Source organism: Procambarus clarkii, chromosome 27, assembly GCF_040958095.1.
Source record: "Procambarus clarkii isolate CNS0578487 chromosome 27, FALCON_Pclarkii_2.0, whole genome shotgun sequence".
NCBI lineage: Eukaryota > Metazoa > Arthropoda > Malacostraca > Decapoda > Cambaridae > Procambarus > Procambarus clarkii.
In genome coordinates this window covers 12,711,709-12,729,852 of record NC_091176.1, presented here as the reverse complement: position 1 = coordinate 12,729,852, position 18,144 = coordinate 12,711,709, and positions in this window count along the sequence as shown.

Genomic DNA, 18,144 nt, shown 5'->3' with positions numbered 1-18,144 from the left:
TGAAGTAAAACATGTGTATGGGGCAAGTAACAAAGTCAGTAGACTAACAGATGTTGTCACAGCTCGTATAAGACTTGGCTACAAGTATCTCTGGCAGTTGAGCTTTTACAGGGATCTACATGAAGTAAAGTGTAAAGTGTGTGGACAAAGACAGGGACACACACTCGAACACTATATCTTTGACTGAAGTAAAATTTAGTCAGAGATAAATCTAAGCTCACGTTGTTTGAAATGGCAAACTATCTAATTACTAAGGATGAAATATCTGAAATCCGTGCACTGTATCCATATTTCGCTTCCAGTAGATAAACGACCTTTGAGATTAAGAAGCAAGTAGTGTATTGTGAAGACTAATAATAAACAGTAGCTCCCCTGACTGTAATATCTACATAGCTTAAACAATTATGTATTAGCGATAAGATCTACCATTAATATATAATTATTAACTGTATATATAAAGTATATGTACTGTATATATATACATTTTATATAATATTATATAAAATGTCAACTACACTACAGTGGAATTAAACATTTCATTCACCTGGGTACTTAGAGACTCGAGCTACTCTTACGGGTGGAGGTAATATTATATATACTGTGCGGTATGTATATCCCACAGTATAATTACTATATATACTGTGGGGGTATGTATATCTCACAGTATAATTACTATATATACTGTGGGGGTATGTATATCTCACAGTATAATTACTATATATACTGTGGGGGTATGTATATCCCACAGTATAATTACTATATATACTGTGGGGGTATGTATATCCCACAGTATAATTACTATATATACTGTGGGGGTATGTATATCTCACAGTATAATTACTATATTAATTACTATGTGGGGGTATGTATATCTCACAGTATAATTACTATATATACTGTGGGGGTATGTATATCTCACAGTATAATTACTATATATACTGTGGGGGTATGTATATCTCACAGTATAATTACTATATATACTGTGGGGGTATGTATATCTCACAGTATAATTACTATATTAATTACTATGTGGGGGTATGTATATCTCACAGTATAATTACTATATATACTGTGGGGGTATGTATATCTCACAGTATAATTACTATATATACTGTGGGGGTATGTATATCTCACAGTATAATTACTATATATACTGTGGGGGTATGTATATCTCACAGTATAATTACTATATTAATTACTATGTGGGGGTATGTATATCTCAGTATAATTACTATATATACTGTGGGGGTATGTATATCTCACAGTATAATTACTATATATACTGTGGGGGTATGTATATCTCACAGTATAATTACTATATTAATTACTATGTGGGGGTATGTATATCTCACAGTATAATTACTATATATACTGTGGGGGTATGTATATCTCACAGTATAATTACTATATATACTGTGGGGGTATGTATATCTCACAGTATAATTACTATATATACTGTGGGGGTATGTTTATCTCACAGTATAATTACTATATATACTGTGGGGGTATGTATATCTCACAGTATAATTACTATATATACTGTGGGGGTATGTATATCTCACAGTATAATTACTATATATACTGTGGGGGTATGTATATCTCACAGTATAATTACTATATTAATTACTATGTGGGGGTATGTATATCTCACAGTATAATTACTATATATACTGTGGGGGTATGTATATCTCACAGTATAATTACTATATATACTGTGGGGGTATGTATATCTCACAGTATAATTACTATATATACTGTGGGGGTATGTATATCCCACAGTATAATTACTATATATACTGTGGGGGTATGTTTATCTCACAGTATAATTACTATATATACTGTGGGGGTATGTATATCCCACAGTATAATTACTATATATACTGTGGGGGTATGTTTATCTCACAGTATAATTACTATATATACTGTGGGGGTATGTATATCTCACAGTATAATTACATTGGGTGTTATGTTATGATTTTCTTGGTTTATACAAAATTAAAAAAAAACACTATTTACCAAACTAAATTACAAAGGTACGAACATGTATGACAAAAGTTTTTAATTTGAGTTTACATATAAATTTATATGTTTACATACATTTAAATTCCAGCTACGTTGTGCAGTAATTCAATTGTTCCATAAAACTAATCCCGAGAGTTTTTTCCCGCTAAAATGTACAAGACAACGAAAATATTTGCTGACATGATAAATCTTTAAGACGATCCATCTTCCTCACACTCTCCATCTTCTCCTCCTCCCCCCCCCCCCCTGGACCCTGTAATCTACCCACCATTATTTGTCTGGGGTGTGAGGCACTTGGCACCGTGGGTAGAGTGGCTCACTGGCACCCCTGGGGAGTGAGGGCACTGGAGGCTGCCACTAATAAAGAACGGCACTCCAGTAGAGGTTGAAACTTCAGTTATAAAAAAGGCACTTCCTGGCACCACTGGAGGAGGGTGGCACTCTTCTCGACACCTCAGCAGGAGAGTCATCAGACGTGGCACTACAACTGCAGTTTTATTTTGGAGGGAAGGGAGGGGGTGGAGGGGGTGAAGGAATATGTTTGAAAAGGTGAGTATTGTGTGAGTTGTGAGAGCAGGCGGGCTGTCCCCCTTGCTGACACGATTGTGTGTGTATGTATTCACCTATTTGTATTCACCTATTTGTGCTTGCGGGGGTTGAGCTCTGCTCTTTCGGCCCGCCTCCCAACTGTCAATCAATCAACTGTTACTAACTACTATTGTTTTTTTTTTCACACTCGCCCAGGAAGCAGCCCGTAGCAGCTATTTTAACTCCCAGGTACCTATTTACTACTAGGTAACAGGAGCATGAGTGTGAAGGAAACTCTGACCATGTGTTTTTCCGCCGGCTGCCGGGATCGAACCCCGGTCCCTAGGTCCACGAGTCTAGAGCGCTGTCTACTCAGCCAGCCAGCCCGTGTGTGTGTGTGTGTGTGTGTGTGTGTGTGTGTGTGTGTGTGTGTGTGTGTGTGTGTGTGTGTGTGTGTGTGTGTGTGTGTGTGTGTGTGTGTTTACTAGTTGTGTTTTGCGGGGGTTGAGCTTTGCTCTTTCGGCCCGCCTCTCAACTGTCAATCAACTGTTTACTAACTACTATTTTTTTCCCCACACCACACACACACACACACACACACACACCCCAGGAAGCAGCCCGTGACAGCTGACTAACTCCCAGGTACCTATTTACTGCTAGGTAACAGGGGCACTTAGGGTGAAAGAAACTTTGCCCATTTGTTTCTGCCTCGTGCGGGAATCGAACCCGCGCCACAGAATTACGAGTCCTGCGCGCTATCCACCAGGCTACGAGGCCCCCTAGGCGTGCGTGCGTGCGTGCGTGCGTGTGTGCGCGTGCGTGTGCGTGCGTGCGCGGTTGGAAGCTAGGTAAGCTTGCCTTCTTTTGTTGGGATAGCTGTGGGTGTTTGTGAGGTTCGACTCGTGTACTTCAGCATACATGAATGTGTATAGTGGATGAGCACAGTGTAGCAGTCTAGCTCTGTGTAAGCCCTAATTCAGATATCTTCCATTTTCGGCCCGTGTGCCAGACCTTACTGAAAGCCTTAGATACATCCTTGAGCATTATATTACATCGCTTTTTTTCGACATTGCATTGGTTATATGCTCCATAGATCGGAGCTACAGCCTTATGGGCCTTTGCCGCCTCTCTGGTTTCTGAATCCAAATTCTCTGATTTTATTATTTTTTTTTTAAATTTTGACCCGAAAGGAGAATTTATTGGGCAGCGCTACTGATCCTGTGAGTGAACACACCGCCATAGAATTGGGCAGCGTCACTCATCCTGTGAGTGGACACACCGCCATAGTGACAGTATTGAACAGCGCCACTCATCCTGGGAGTGAACACACCGTCATAGAATTGGGCAGCGTCACTCATCCTGTGAGTGGACACACCGCCATAGAATTGGGCAGCGTCACTCATCCTGTGAGTGGACACACCGCCATAGTGACAGTATTGAACAGCGCCACTCATCCTGTGAGTGGACACACCGCCATAGTGACAGTATTGAACAGCGCCACTCATCCTGTGAGTGGACACACCGCCATAGTGACAGTATTGAACAGCGCCACTCATCCTGGGAGTGAACACACCGTCATAGCAGCATGTGCAACACTCCCCAATAGGAAGAAAACCCGCTGGGTTGTTCATCCTGTAAGGGATGTTCTCTGATGTTTTATACCTTTGTTTGCTTCCATGTGCTTGACCAGTCTAGGTGATGGAGGGAACAGTTGTGTCCGTGGTCAGTATTTACGCGGTTTCTTCCGTGGTCTTGATCGCGGTCTCCCTGGTGCATGTAGGTAGCCTCGTGTGGTGCCTCGTGGTAGCCTCGTGTGTTGCCTCGTGGTAGCCTCGTGTGTTGCCTCGTGGTAGCCTCGTGTGTTGCCTCGTGGTAGCCTCGTGTGTTGCCTCGTGGTAGCCTCGTGTGTTGCCTCGTGGTAGCCTCGTGTGTTGCCTCGTGGTAGCCTCGTGGTAGCCTCGTGTGTTGCCTCGTGGTAGCCTCGTGGTAGCCTCGTGTGGTGCCTCGTGGTAGCCTCGTGTGGTGCCTCGTGGTAGCCTCGTCACTGTGTGTTGTCCATCCTTCCCTCCTGGTGGCGTCTGTGCTCACGCTTACCCGCCTCTACCCGGTGACATCTCTGTGCCCGGTGACATCTCTGTGCCCGGTAACATCTCTGTGCCCGGTAACATCTCTGTGCCCGGTAACATCTCTGTGCCCGGTGACATCTCTGTGCCCGGTAACATCTCTGTGCCCGGTAACATCTCTGTGCCCGGTAACATCTCTGTGCCCGGTAACATCTCTGTGCCCGGTAACATCTCTGTACCCGGTGACATCTCTGTACCCGGTGACATCTCTGTACCCGGTAACATCTCTGTGCCCGGTAACATCTCTGTACCAGGCGGCAGAAGATGTGCTACAGAGGACCGTATGTTCCTCTCATAGTTCCGTATGAACTATAAAATAAGATGGACTCTGCGGTTCCATCTTCTTTTCATAGTTCCTGGTAGTTATTTGATGTTGTCTGGAATGTTAATAAATTAAATTTGTTAACATTCTTTACGTGTTTCTTGTCTGGCTGCTTTGTCTATATTATTTTTTTCCGATATTATTACATAACTTGAAACTCACTCGCGTATTATTTTCTTCTTTGTAGATTAAAGTTTGGGAGGGGGAGGAGGAAGAGGATGAACATAACATAAGAATTAAGGAACTGTTAAAGGCCTATTGGCCCACACGCGGCAGCTCCTATTTATACCCACCCCAAACTCGATCATATATATGTCTAACCTACGCCTGAAACAATGAAGCAATCCCACATCTATTATGATACACTGTAATTTATTCCATAAATCAACAGCCCTGTTTCCAAGCCAGCATTTACCCAGTTGTTTCATAGATCTAAACTTATCCAATTTATATCCATAGTTTCATGTTCTTTTTTCTGTTGATATAGTTAATACCTTATTAATATAACATTCCCTCTAAAGGAGGTAACTTAAGCTTTAGCATTTTCTCATCATATGGAAAGTTTCTAATTCCTTTTATTAGGTTTGAAATCCTTCGCTGAAGGTGTTCAAGTGAATTGATGTCCATTTTACAGTACTTCGTTCCACTGCCGGGCTGTGTTGTTTACATTGGCTAATGCCTCAGGCCCCGAGGTGTTCTTGGCGTGTTCTTGGGGGTGTTCTTGGGGGTGTTCTTGGGGGTGTTCTTGGGGGTGTTCTTGGGGGTGTTCTTGGCGGTGTTCTTGGCGATGTTCTTGGCGGTGTTCTTGGCGGTGTTCTTGGGTGTGTTCTTGGGGTGTTCTTGGGTGTTCTTGGGGGTGTTCTTGGGGGTGTTCTTGGCGGTGTTCTTGGCGGTGTTCTTGGGGGTGTTCTTGGCGGTGTTCTTGGCGGTGTTCTTGGCGGTGTTCTTGGCGGTGTTCTTGGCGGTGTTCTTGGCGGTGTTCTTGGCGGTGTTCTTGGGTGTGTTCTTGGGTGTGTTCTTGGGTGTGTTCTTGGGGTGTTCTTGGGTGTTCTTGGGTGTTCTTGGGTGTTCTTGGGGTGTTCTTGGCAGGTCAGGACGTGAGTGTTAATCAGTACATTATTATGACGGTTGTCAGAGTCATGTTCAAGGAACAGTTTGATAGCAAATATTTATGTATGAAGTGTGTGGAGGTTAGTCACTCCTTGTCTATTGGAACAGGTGAGTTGAATGCCACTCTTGTTGATCAACAGGACCACCAGTGTTGCACGTGGCAGTGTTGCACGTGACAGTGTTGCACGTGGCAGTGTTGCACGTGGCAGTGTTGCACGTGGCAGTGTTGCACGTGGCAGTGTTGCACGTGGCAGTGTTGCACGTGACAGTGTTGCACGTGGCAGTGTTGCACGTGACAGTGTTGCACGTGGCAGTGTTGCACGTGACAGTGTTGCACGTGGCAGTGTTGCACGTGACAGTGTTGCATGTCACCAAGTGTTATTTCCAGCCGCAACTGAAAACAGATGTTTGTGCTTTTCCAGATTTTCGTCCGCTTGAGAGCGTCTCGAACACATCTTAGCACGTCCGTTTCTCTTTTCCGCCGCCTCCTCCCTATCCCATATGTCCGCCATCTTCCTCCCTCCCCAGCTGTTGCCTCCCCCAGCTGCTGCCTCCTCAGCTGCTGCTGCTTCTGCCGCTTCACCAGCCGCCGCTTCACCCGAGGAGCCTGGCTGAGGCGCTGCTGGTCAGTGTGGGAGTGTCACGCTGGTCAAGTGGAGGTGTCAAGGCTCAGCTTGACAGTCTCTCAGGCCGCCGCCACTCCGCCTTTTAGCGTGTAAACTGTTAAGGACTAATGGAGCCGTGACGCTTGGAATGTTTCGTTACGGCCCGGCTTGTCACGTGTGGTTCATAACACCGTGCTCTTTAATAAGTGCAGCGGGGGAGGGGGAGGGGGGGGGACGATAACTACACAAGGAGGAGAGAGAGGGGGACGATAACTGCAGAACAAAGAGGGGAAAGCTATCTTAATATGTAAACCCTTAAGTAACTAGTAACTTCGTTAGAACAGCTGTTAGGCTGCAGCTGTGTACGAACAAGTGTCACGTTGCAGCTGTGTACGAACAAGTGCTATTTTACGGGTTTAATCTATTGCGTGAACCAATTCGCAAGGCGAAATACAGAACAAACGGGACAAGTGCAGCACTACAGCTGTGAACAGATGCATTGATGATATAGACGGGGGGGGGGGGGGGGTGGAGGGAGGGAGGTTAAGCTGTGAGGGGGGGGGGGGGAGAAGGTCATGAGGTCATGTGGTAGTCGTGGTGAGAGCATAATGAGGGCGTGGGCGTGGGCGGCCAGGAGCAGGTGCGGCCTGTCCCAGACGCCAGGAATGTGCGTCTGGTTATCGTCATCACACACACACACACACACACACACACACACACACACACACACACACACACACACACACACCTCCAGGGCGCCCCTGGAGCGCGTCTCCAGCAGGCTGAGGGCAGCGGCGGCCTCCGCAAGCAGAAAGTGATCCTTCTTCACTTAAGAAACGCCTCAACGGCTCTCTTTTTTTTATGGAAGAACCCGATGGCAAGGTGGAGGACCCTATATGATAGACGGAAGGTGTTGGCAACGCGGACACCCTCCCCCACCCCCCCCCCCCGTGTAACATGACCCTACGCCCACGTTCCGCCCCCGACTAGTTACTGGCACTCTCGTGGCCCTCCCCCCCCTCCTCCTCCTCCTCCTGCACACACTGGCACTCTGGCTTGCACTCATTTTTACACTGTTTCTCTCCACCTCTTCCTCACCCTCCTAAATAGGTAATCAAAACGCCAGAACACTGCAGGCACATCGATCCATTCAACTGTGCTTGTTGGGGGTTAGTTGTAGCTCTTCGGTCCCGCCTCTAGTCCCCAATGCAACAAGTTATTTCAAGCATGTTGCACTCTGTCATATCTGTGATGGATCAGTCCCAAATTCACTAGTAATAATGCAGACAAGAAGCCACAACAATGTGGCTGAACATTTAGACGCTCCACCTACAGCTCTGAAAATTAAGTAATTGGTCACGCGTCGGTCTTTGGTCGTTCAGGACCGAAACGTCGTCACTTTCTTCAGGCCAGTGTGTGTTGGTTTTTAGTTTAGTTCATTTATTATGCACCCCATACCCATCCTGTGGGCGGCAGTGGAAAGGGTTACAGAGGCACATAATGGGCTCAGGGACTGAACCCAACAATTCATTTAGCTAAGCAAGTTACAATCTTGATGAGCTAGTTACAAAATTCAATTGACATTGTCACATCAACATCATTGGGTTCGCGATCGACCACAAGTACAGTTTCTAAATTAAGCAACTGACATATGTGGAGAGCTAGTGTCATAATTTATATGTTTGTCCTGCACATCGCCCCCCATCCAGTGGGCAGCGGTGGATAGGTTACAATCACTTAGTTACTACCTACAGTTAGCAAACTGGGGATATTTGGCTAAAATTTCTGGTAACAGATAATTTTGAACGAAGTACTTAAACATCTCTGGATCATTTGTTATAGAACTGTCTCCGAATTCACGTATCTTTTCGCACTCCATCACATAGTGACGGAGGGTGTGCGAATAATTTTGTTGACACAGTTTACATTTGGTCAGGTCTACATCAGCAGATAATGAGAATTCCCAGAGATACTTGTAACCGAGTCTAAGCCGAGCAGTAGTAACATCTAGAAGTCTGCTGATTTTATTGGATGAGCCATAGATGTGTGGCTCCTCTTGCATGATAGTATGATGATAGATGGAATTACTCGTGTCGATTTCACTCTACCTCAGATCTACAAGATTTTGTTGAAGTTCTCGGTGTACTATTGCTCTCAGACGGCTTATTGACAATCCAAGGTTATACTCAATTTCTCCTTTTAAAGGCAGATTCTTTGGCTAACTCATCAGCTCTCTCATGCATTCGGAGGCCAACATGAGATGGAGACCACATGAAATGAACTCTGTTACCATCATTAATAAATTTGTTGTACTTGTGTCTAGCTTCGGACACGAGCATGTTACAGTTATGTCTTAAGTTGAGAGCATTTAAGGATGATAAGGAATCACTTACAATTAATGTATCAAGTTTGGAGACTTGTACACATTTCAGTGCAAGGAGCAAGGCAAATAGTTCGGTCTGAAGGGTAGAGGCCCAGTTGTTTATACGGACTCCCCACTCAAAATATACGCCATCGCCCATTGTCAGGACAACTGCACTTCCAGCTGCACCCGTGGTGCGGTGTAGGGAACCATCAGTGTATATGATTTGAGAGAGAGAATGCTCTGTCGACAGAGCATCAATATGGCTTAAGGCGTTGAGCTTTGCCTCAAGACGAGGCTTGGGCTGATCTCTAATTTGCTTCTTGGGTGGAAAGGGAAGGATTGAAATTGGAAAGAGTGTACTCTCCCAGGGTGCAGGAAAGTGCCCACGTTGTCTCTCTTGGTACAGATGATAAACCTGATACATTAAATTTAAATTTTGCCCCGAGGGGCGAGTTTATTGGGCAGCGCCACTCATCTTGTGAGTGGACACACCGCCATAGTGACAGTATTGGGCAGTGCCACTCATCCTGTGAGTGGACACACCACCATAGTGACAGTATTGGGCAGCGCCACTCATCCTGTGAGTGGACACACCGCCATAGTGACAGTATTGGGCAGCGCCACTCATCCTGTGAGTGGACACACCGCCATAGTGACAGTATTGGGCAGCGCCACTCATCCTGTGAGTGGACACACCGCCATAGTGACAGTATTGGGCAGCGCCACTCATCTTGTGAGTGGACACACCGCCATAGTGACAGTATTGGGCAGCGCCACTCATCCTGTGAGTGGACACACCGCCATAGTGACAGTATTGGGCAGCGCCACTCATCCTGTGAGTGGACACACCGCCATAGTGACAGTATTGGGCAGCGCCACTCATCTTGTGAGTGGACACACCGCCATAGTGACAGTATTGGGCAGCGCCACTCATCCTGTGAGTGGACACACCGCCATAGTGACAGTATTGGGCAGCGCCACTCATCTTGTGAGTGGACACACCGCCATAGTGACAGTATTGGGCAGCGCCACTCATCTTGTGAGTGGACACACCGCCATAGCAGAATGTACAACACTCCCCAATAGGAAGAAAACCCGCTGGGTTGTTTATCCTGTCACTTGTTGTTGGGCGTCTGGTAATTTGAACACTGACAAGCATCAACACATCAAGCCCAAGACAACAGCCGGATAGGTAATACGCTGGGCGTCGTGTTACGGGGTTGTGGGCGTCGTGTTACGGGGTTGTGGGCGTCGTGTTACGGAGGTTGTGGGCGTCGTGTTACGGGGTTGTGGGCGTCGTGTTACGGGGTTGTGGGCGTCGTGTTACGGGGGTTGTGGGCGTCGTGTTACGGGGGTTGTGGGCGTCGTGTTACGGGGGTTGTGGGCGTCGTGTTACGGGGTTGTGGGCGTCGTGTTACGGGGTTGTGGGCGTCGTGTTACGGGGGTTGTGGGCGTCGTGTTACGGGGTTGTGGGCGTCGTGTTACGGGGGTTGTGGGCGTCGTGTTACGGGGGTTGTGGGCGTCGTGTTACGGGGTTGTGGGCGTCGTGTTACGGGGTTGTGGGCGTCGTGTTACGGGGGTTGTGGGCGTCGTGTTACGGGGGTTGTGGGCGTCGTGTTACGGAGGTTGTGGGCGTCGTGTTACGGAGGTTGTGGGCGTCGTGTTACGGAGGTTGTGGGCGTCGTGTTACGGGGGTTGTGGGCGTCGTTTTACGGGGGTTGTGGGCGTTGTGTTACGTAGTGTTACGTGTTTGTCCTCAACGCTGTCATATCCAAACCTTCTCCACATGAGACATGTGTAACTTGAAACAATTAATTAAGAAGCAGGAGACGAATTAGATCAATTCTGGTGGCTATGGTGATGTCGTTAACGGTGGGCCTAGCGGGTCCTGAACTCTAATGACAAATAATGCTTCTAAACGAAGACAAAGAAAAGCAAGAATTAAGAACGTTGTCTTGGGAGGGGAGGGGGGGGGGGGGGAGAAGTGAGAGCAGTCACTGAAATAGATGTGAAAAGGCTAACTAGCCACAGGGAAGATTGTGGTCAGGTTCCTGTAGATTTCCTTTCGTTGTTGGAGTCTGTGATTTCTCGTGAGAGTGGACTGATGCAGAGGCTCCACGGTACCTCACCATCACCACCACCATCACCACCACCATCACCACCATCATCACCACCGTCACCACCACCACCACCATCACCACCACCATCACCACCACCATCACCACCGTCACCAACACCACCATCACCACCATCATCACCACCACCATCATCACCACCATCATCACCACCACCATCATCACTACCGTCACCACCATCATCACCACCACCGTCACCACCATCATCACCACCGTCACCACCACCGTCACCACCACCATCACCACCACCATCATCATCACCACCGTCACCACCATCATCATCATCACCACCGTCACCACCATCATCATCATCACCACCGTCACCACCATCATCATCACCACCGTCACCACCATCATCACCACCACCGTCACCACCATCATCATCACCACCGTCACCACCATCATCATCACCACCGTCACCACCATCATCATCACCACCGTCACCACCATCATCACCACCACCGTCACCACCATCATCACCACCACCGTCACCACCATCATCATCACCACCGTCACCACCATCATCACCACCACCATCACCATCGTCACCATCATCACCGTCACCATCATCATCACCACCGTCACCATCATCACCACCACCGTCACCATCATCACCACCACCGTCACCATCATCACCACCGTCACCATCATCACCACCACCGTCACCATCATCACCACCATCATCACCACCACCATCACCACCACCACAACCACCATCATCACCACCACCACCATCACCACCATCATCACCACCATCACCACCGTCACCACCATCATCACCACCATCACCACCACCACCATCATCATCACCACCGTCACCACCGTCACCACCATCATCACCACCACCATCATCACTACCGTCACCACCATCATCACCACCACCGTCACCACCACCATCACCACCGTCACCACCACCATCACCACCGTCACCACCATCATCACCACCGTCACCACCACCATCACCACCGTCACCATCATCATCACCACCACCACCATCATCATCACCACCGTTATCACCACCGTCACCACCATCGTCATCACCACCGTCACCACCATCGTCATCACCACCGTCACCACCATCGTCATCACCACCGTCACCACCATCATCATCACCACCGTCACCACCACCATCATCACCACCGTCACCACCATCATCATCACCACCGTCACCACCATCATCATCACCACCGTCACCACCATCATCATCACCACCGTCACCACCATCATCACCACCACCGTCACCACCATCATCACCACCATCATCACCACCGTCACCACCATCATCGCCACCATCATCACCACCGTCACCACCATCATCACCACCGTCACCACCATCACCACCATCATGATCACCACCATCACCACCACCATCACCACCGTCACCACCATCATCACCTCCGTCACCACCACCGTCACCACCATCACCACGACCACCATCATCACCACCACCACCATCACCACCACCATCACCACCACCGTCACCACCACCATCACCACCACCGTCATCACCATCATCACCATCATCACCACCGTCACCACCATCATCACCACCACCATCTTCACCACCACCGTCACCACCACCGTCACCACCACCACCGCTATCCACCTGACTCCCCCCCATCAATCTCCCTTGTAGGCGTTTCCACTCCATTGAGTTTGGGTGGAAGAGAGTGAGTGGAGGGATGCTGGTGTCAGGTGACCCCGCCTCGCAGTGAGCACCAGCAGGCCGCCCACCACACAAATTGTTGAGCACTCCCGCACCTCCTCCTCTCAGGCCTCTACTGTTGCCAGTACCAGAAACCAGAAGACTGTTTAGCTGTCTGTAACTACGGTGATGTAGGCGCGGTCTGTAGCTACAGCTGTGACGTAGCGGCGGTCTGTAGCTACTGTGACGTAGCCCCGCGGTCTGTAGGTACTGTGACGTAGCCTCGCGGTCTGTAGCTACGGTGATGCAGCCCCGCGGTCTGTAGCTACGGTGATGTAGTTGCGGTCTGTAGCTACGGTGATGTAGTTGCGGTCTGTAGCTACGGTGATGTAGTTGCGGTCTGTAGCTACGGTGATGTAGACGCGGTCTGTAGCTATGGTGATGTAGACGCGGTCTGTAGCTACGGTGATGTAGGCGCGGTCTGTAGCTACAGCTGTGACGTAGCGGCGGTCTGTAGCTACTGTGACGTAGCCCCGAGGTCTGTAGCTACTGTGACGTAGCCCCGCGGTCTGTAGCTACGGTGATGCAGCCCCGCGGTCTGTAGCTACGGTGATGTAGCCCCGCGGTCTGTAGCTACGGTGATGTAGCCCCGCGGTCTGTAGCTACGGTGATGTAGCCCCGCGGTCTGTAGCTACGGTGATGTAGCCCCGCGGTCTGTAGCTACGGTGATGTAGCCCCGCGGTCTGTAGCTACGGTGATGTAGCCCCACGGTCTGTAGCTACGGTGATGTAGCCCCGCGGTCTGTAGCTACGGTGATGTAGCCCCGCGGTCTGTAGCTACGGTGATGTAGCCCCGCGGTCTGTAGCTACGGTGATGTAGCCCCGCGGTCTGTAAATACGGTGATGTAGCCCCGCGGTCTGTAGCTACGGAGACGTAGCCCCGCGGTCTGTAGCTACGGAGACGTAGCCCCGCGGTCTGTAGCTACGGAGACGTAGCCCCGCGGTCTGTAGCTACGGAGACGTAGCCCCGCGGTCTGTAGCTACGGAGACGTAGCCCCGCGGTCTGTAGCTACGGAGACGTAGCCCCGCGGTCTGTAGCTACGGAGACGTAGCCCCGCGGTCTGTAGCTACGGAGACGTAGCCCCGCGGTCTGTAGCTACGGAGACGTAGCCCCGCGGTCTGTAGCTACGGCGACGTAGCCCCGCGGTCTGTAGCTACGGCGACGTAGCCCCGCGGTCTGTAGCTACGGCGACGTAGCCCCGCGGTCTGTAGCTACGGCGACGTAGCCCCGCGGTCTGTAGCTACGGCGACGTAGCCCCGCGGTCTGTAGCTACGGCGACGTAGCCCCGCGGTCTGTAGCTACGGCGACGTAGCCCCGCGGTCTGTAGCTACGGCGACGTAGCCCCGCGGTCTGTAGCTACGGCGACGTAGCCCCGCGGTCTGTAGCTACGGCGACGTAGCCCCGCGGTCTGTAGCTACGGCGACGTAGCCCCGCGGTCTGTAGCTACGGCGACGTAGCCCCGCGGTCTGTAGCTACGGCGACGTAGCCCCGCGGTCTGTAGCTACGGTGATGTGAGTCAAGTGAAAGTATCTGGTCTGCAGTGATGGAGGGGGGGGGGGGGGAGGAAAGGGGCGCATGTGTATATTCCCATACCGCATCTAAGTGCGTACATGTGTACGCCAGTTGACTATTTACGCCTTAATTACCTCCCCTTATCCCTACCACCTTCCCTCCCTCCCTCCCTCCCTACCACCTTCCCTCCCTCCCTCCCTCCCTACCACCTTCCCACCTTCCCTCCCTCCCTCCCTCCCTACCACCTTCCCTCCCTCCCTACCACCTTCCCTCCCTCCCTCCCTACCTACCACCTTCCCTCCCTCCCTCCCTCCCTCCCTCCTCCGTGTATAACAGATGTATAGATCTCCCATTTGTCTTAAGTGTCGTTCAGGAGGGTGTGTAAGGCGACACCCCGCTCCGCCCCCCCCCCTCTCACCCCCTTGGAGACACCTTACCAAGATGCCTACACTCTCACTTGGTCCTCCAGCCTCTAGTGTCAACTGACTGAGTTGACCCGAGATTAACCCCATTTGCGAAGGCAGTGACAAAATCTTCAATAATCTGAAATAATAATAATCCTCACGAGGAAATATTCCTCCGGTGGAACTGTTGCTGTGACTGCCAGGGGGGAAGAGGGAAAGGGAGGGGGGAGTGAGTGCCGTGTGGCACCACCATAATACACTTCCCTCGAATCTTGAAAATTGCTCTGTCACTTCTGGTGAACCTGTTACTCCTCTCCTCTCCTGTCTTTCCTCCGGCCGTCAAAACAGTGTGTGTGAAACAGGACTCGGCCGCCCGCCTCCCTGACCACGCCCGCCCCCGCCCGCTCGCTGACCCCAACTGTAAGCTCTCCTTTTGTTTTGGTTAAAAGGGTCGTGATTGTTGCGCTTTAGGACTTACTGCCTCTTTAAGGGGAGAGCTCCTTGCCGTGGGTGTTTGTGGGGGGAAGGGAGGGAATTATCAGGGGGAAAGCGCCAAGTCATTACGACTATATAGCACTGGGAAGGGGTCAGGATATTAGGATTGGAAATAGGATGGGAGAAAGGAATGGTGCCGAACCATTTGGATGGGTGGGGATTGAACGCTGATCTGCAGGAAGCGAGACCGTCGTTCTACCGTCCAGTCCAATAAGTGGTGGTCATTCACAGGACCAGTGGAGTAGCTCAGTAAGTTCTTCCACTTTATTTTTGAGAACGTACATATTTAAGTGTTAGGGGTTAAGCCTAACACCAAATCAATCAAGACTGATATTCAGGACTAAAGCAAGGCTGCTTTAGTCCTGAATTAGGCTGCGTAACTATCTCAAGTGAACAGCTCCTCAAACAAGAAGAGTAACATCTGCCAACCCTTAAAAGCTTACGTTATCTTGCGGGTGCAAAATGGGGGAATCTTTTAAGAACAGTATCAATATTTGATAAATAGTGTTTTCCTAACTCAAACAATGTGGGGTTTATTATTCTACACATAATTCTGATGTCCCTCAGGTGTTCACATTCACGTAGATAGTGGTCAAGGCGGTGTCCGTCACTCTCATCACAGATTCTACAACTTCGCTGATCAACTGTTGTTTCCATTCCATATCTCCAAAGATATTTGTATCCAAGACGGATTCTCGCTATTATTGATTCTCTCCCTCGTCCTCCTCTATAATGATTGGGATTGCCAGCTGCAACCATGTTGTACCATCTTACAGATTCACTGGTTTGTGCTTCTATCCTCCTTTCCTCAGTTACCTTGTCACGGTGATGTTGCCTGATAATACCTCTAATTTGTAGTAGAGTCTTGGGTATGAAGTATTCAATATGGTCTCCTTCAGCGCCTTCAGCAGCCAGCACATCTGTTCATTCATTCCCACATATTCCAACATGGGAGGGGATCCACAGAAACTTGATGACTCTTCCCTGATTGGTAAGTACTCTCACAGCTCTCTTAATTTCAGCGACTATTACAAGATTTTCTGCCCGATTTTTACTTAGGCTTTGAAGTGCTGCTTTTGAATCAATACAAATCACTGCACCATTAGTGTTCCATTCAAGAAACCTTAACGCCATAACAATGGCAGTTAGCTCTGCTTGCGTTGAAGAGGCATAGTTCTCAATACGCGCTTTTTCTTCATTTTTGCGTTGGAAAGTATTATCCTTGATTACCGTGAATGCTGCACCAGCCCTGCCATTGACAGGATTAGATGACCCGTCAGTGTAGATTCGATCTAGTTCATCTCCGGCTTCTTTATAAATTTCCTCGAGATACTTGTGCCTCATTTCAGCTGAATATATCCCTCACTTTTATATGTTATTCTTCTCTCTTTTAAAGATACTTCCCCGGGAGGAGAAGCTGGCGGCATGCACGCCAGGGACACCACCCCTTTAACCAATCCTAAAACCCTTCAAGGTGTGTGGGGCAGCGTGATGGGGTTGGAGGGTGTGGGGCAGCGTGATGGTGTTGGAGGGTGTGGGGGTGTGGGGATGGATGGGGTGACAATGGTACAGGAGGGGTTGTGTTAACACGCCTTATCTCTCCACTTTCCTTTACCCTGCACCTACACCATACTTTATTAGTCCTCAGGAGAGCCTCGACCACCCACCCACCTCGAGGACACTCCCAGGCCTCACCCCGCTCGCCCTTGGTTGTTTGCCCCCACACCTTCGTCGCCCACGGCAGCAGCAGGAGGAGCAGGAGCAGCAGGTGGAAGCCTCGCGGCGCGGGAGAGGGAGCGAACACCACTTCATATAGTCTAGGGTAGCTGCACTAATGCAGATGTACCTAATATGTTAATAATAAAAAAAAGGGAGCGAAATGGACGCTCTTCACATGGTGGCGGTGCTCGGCCATCAGTCACACTAGCACAAACAAACCCCGGGCGAGGGTGACTCCCAAACCGTGACCCGGCCTGACCCTCCCCAACCTCCACCAGCCCTCCACCAGCCCACAGACACCAGCCCTCCACCAGCCCTCCACCAGCCCACAGACACCAGCCCTCCAGCAGCCCACCTGCTACACGGGCTCTGTGTTTGCCTGACGCCTAATGAACCAAACTTGCACCCAGCGCCCTAGAGCGAGACACTAGCGGGCAGAGGTGTCGGGGGGAAGGTGTTGCACACTACCACTCTCCACCAAACTGTTAAGCCAACGTGTAGCAGATAACGTACCACATCGCAATTAGCTCTCATACCAAGAGCCTGCAAGGTCACGGCGGCTATCGGCAGAGAGCAGACGAACACCCGCCACTGACGGAGGGTGGGTGGGGGGGGGGGGCCCGGTTTGTAAACACTTTGATGACAGGGCCACAGTGGAGGCACTCTCGAGTGAGGAAACCTACTTGTGATTGGCACTCCTCGTCCCCCTTCACCCCCCCCCCTCACCAGCCTAAGTAAACACGAGCACTAAAACGCACCTAAAACGCTCGAGACACCGTACTCACCTAGTTGTGCTTGCGGGGGTTGAGCTCTGGCTCTTTGGTCCCGCCTCTCAACTGTCAATCAACAGGTGTACAGGTTCCTGAGCCTACTGGACTATATTATATCTACACTTGAAACTGTATATGGATTCTGTCTCCATCACATCACTGCCTAATGCATTTTATTTTTTGCTAATGTGTCTGTGGCTCATTTGAGAACTGAGTTTCCACCTGTGTCCCCCTTGTTCGTGTCTCACCCATGCTATAACGTTTGTCTTTCTCCACCTTGTTAATTCTTTGAGAATTTTGTAGGTTGTCATCATGTCTCCCTTTACTCT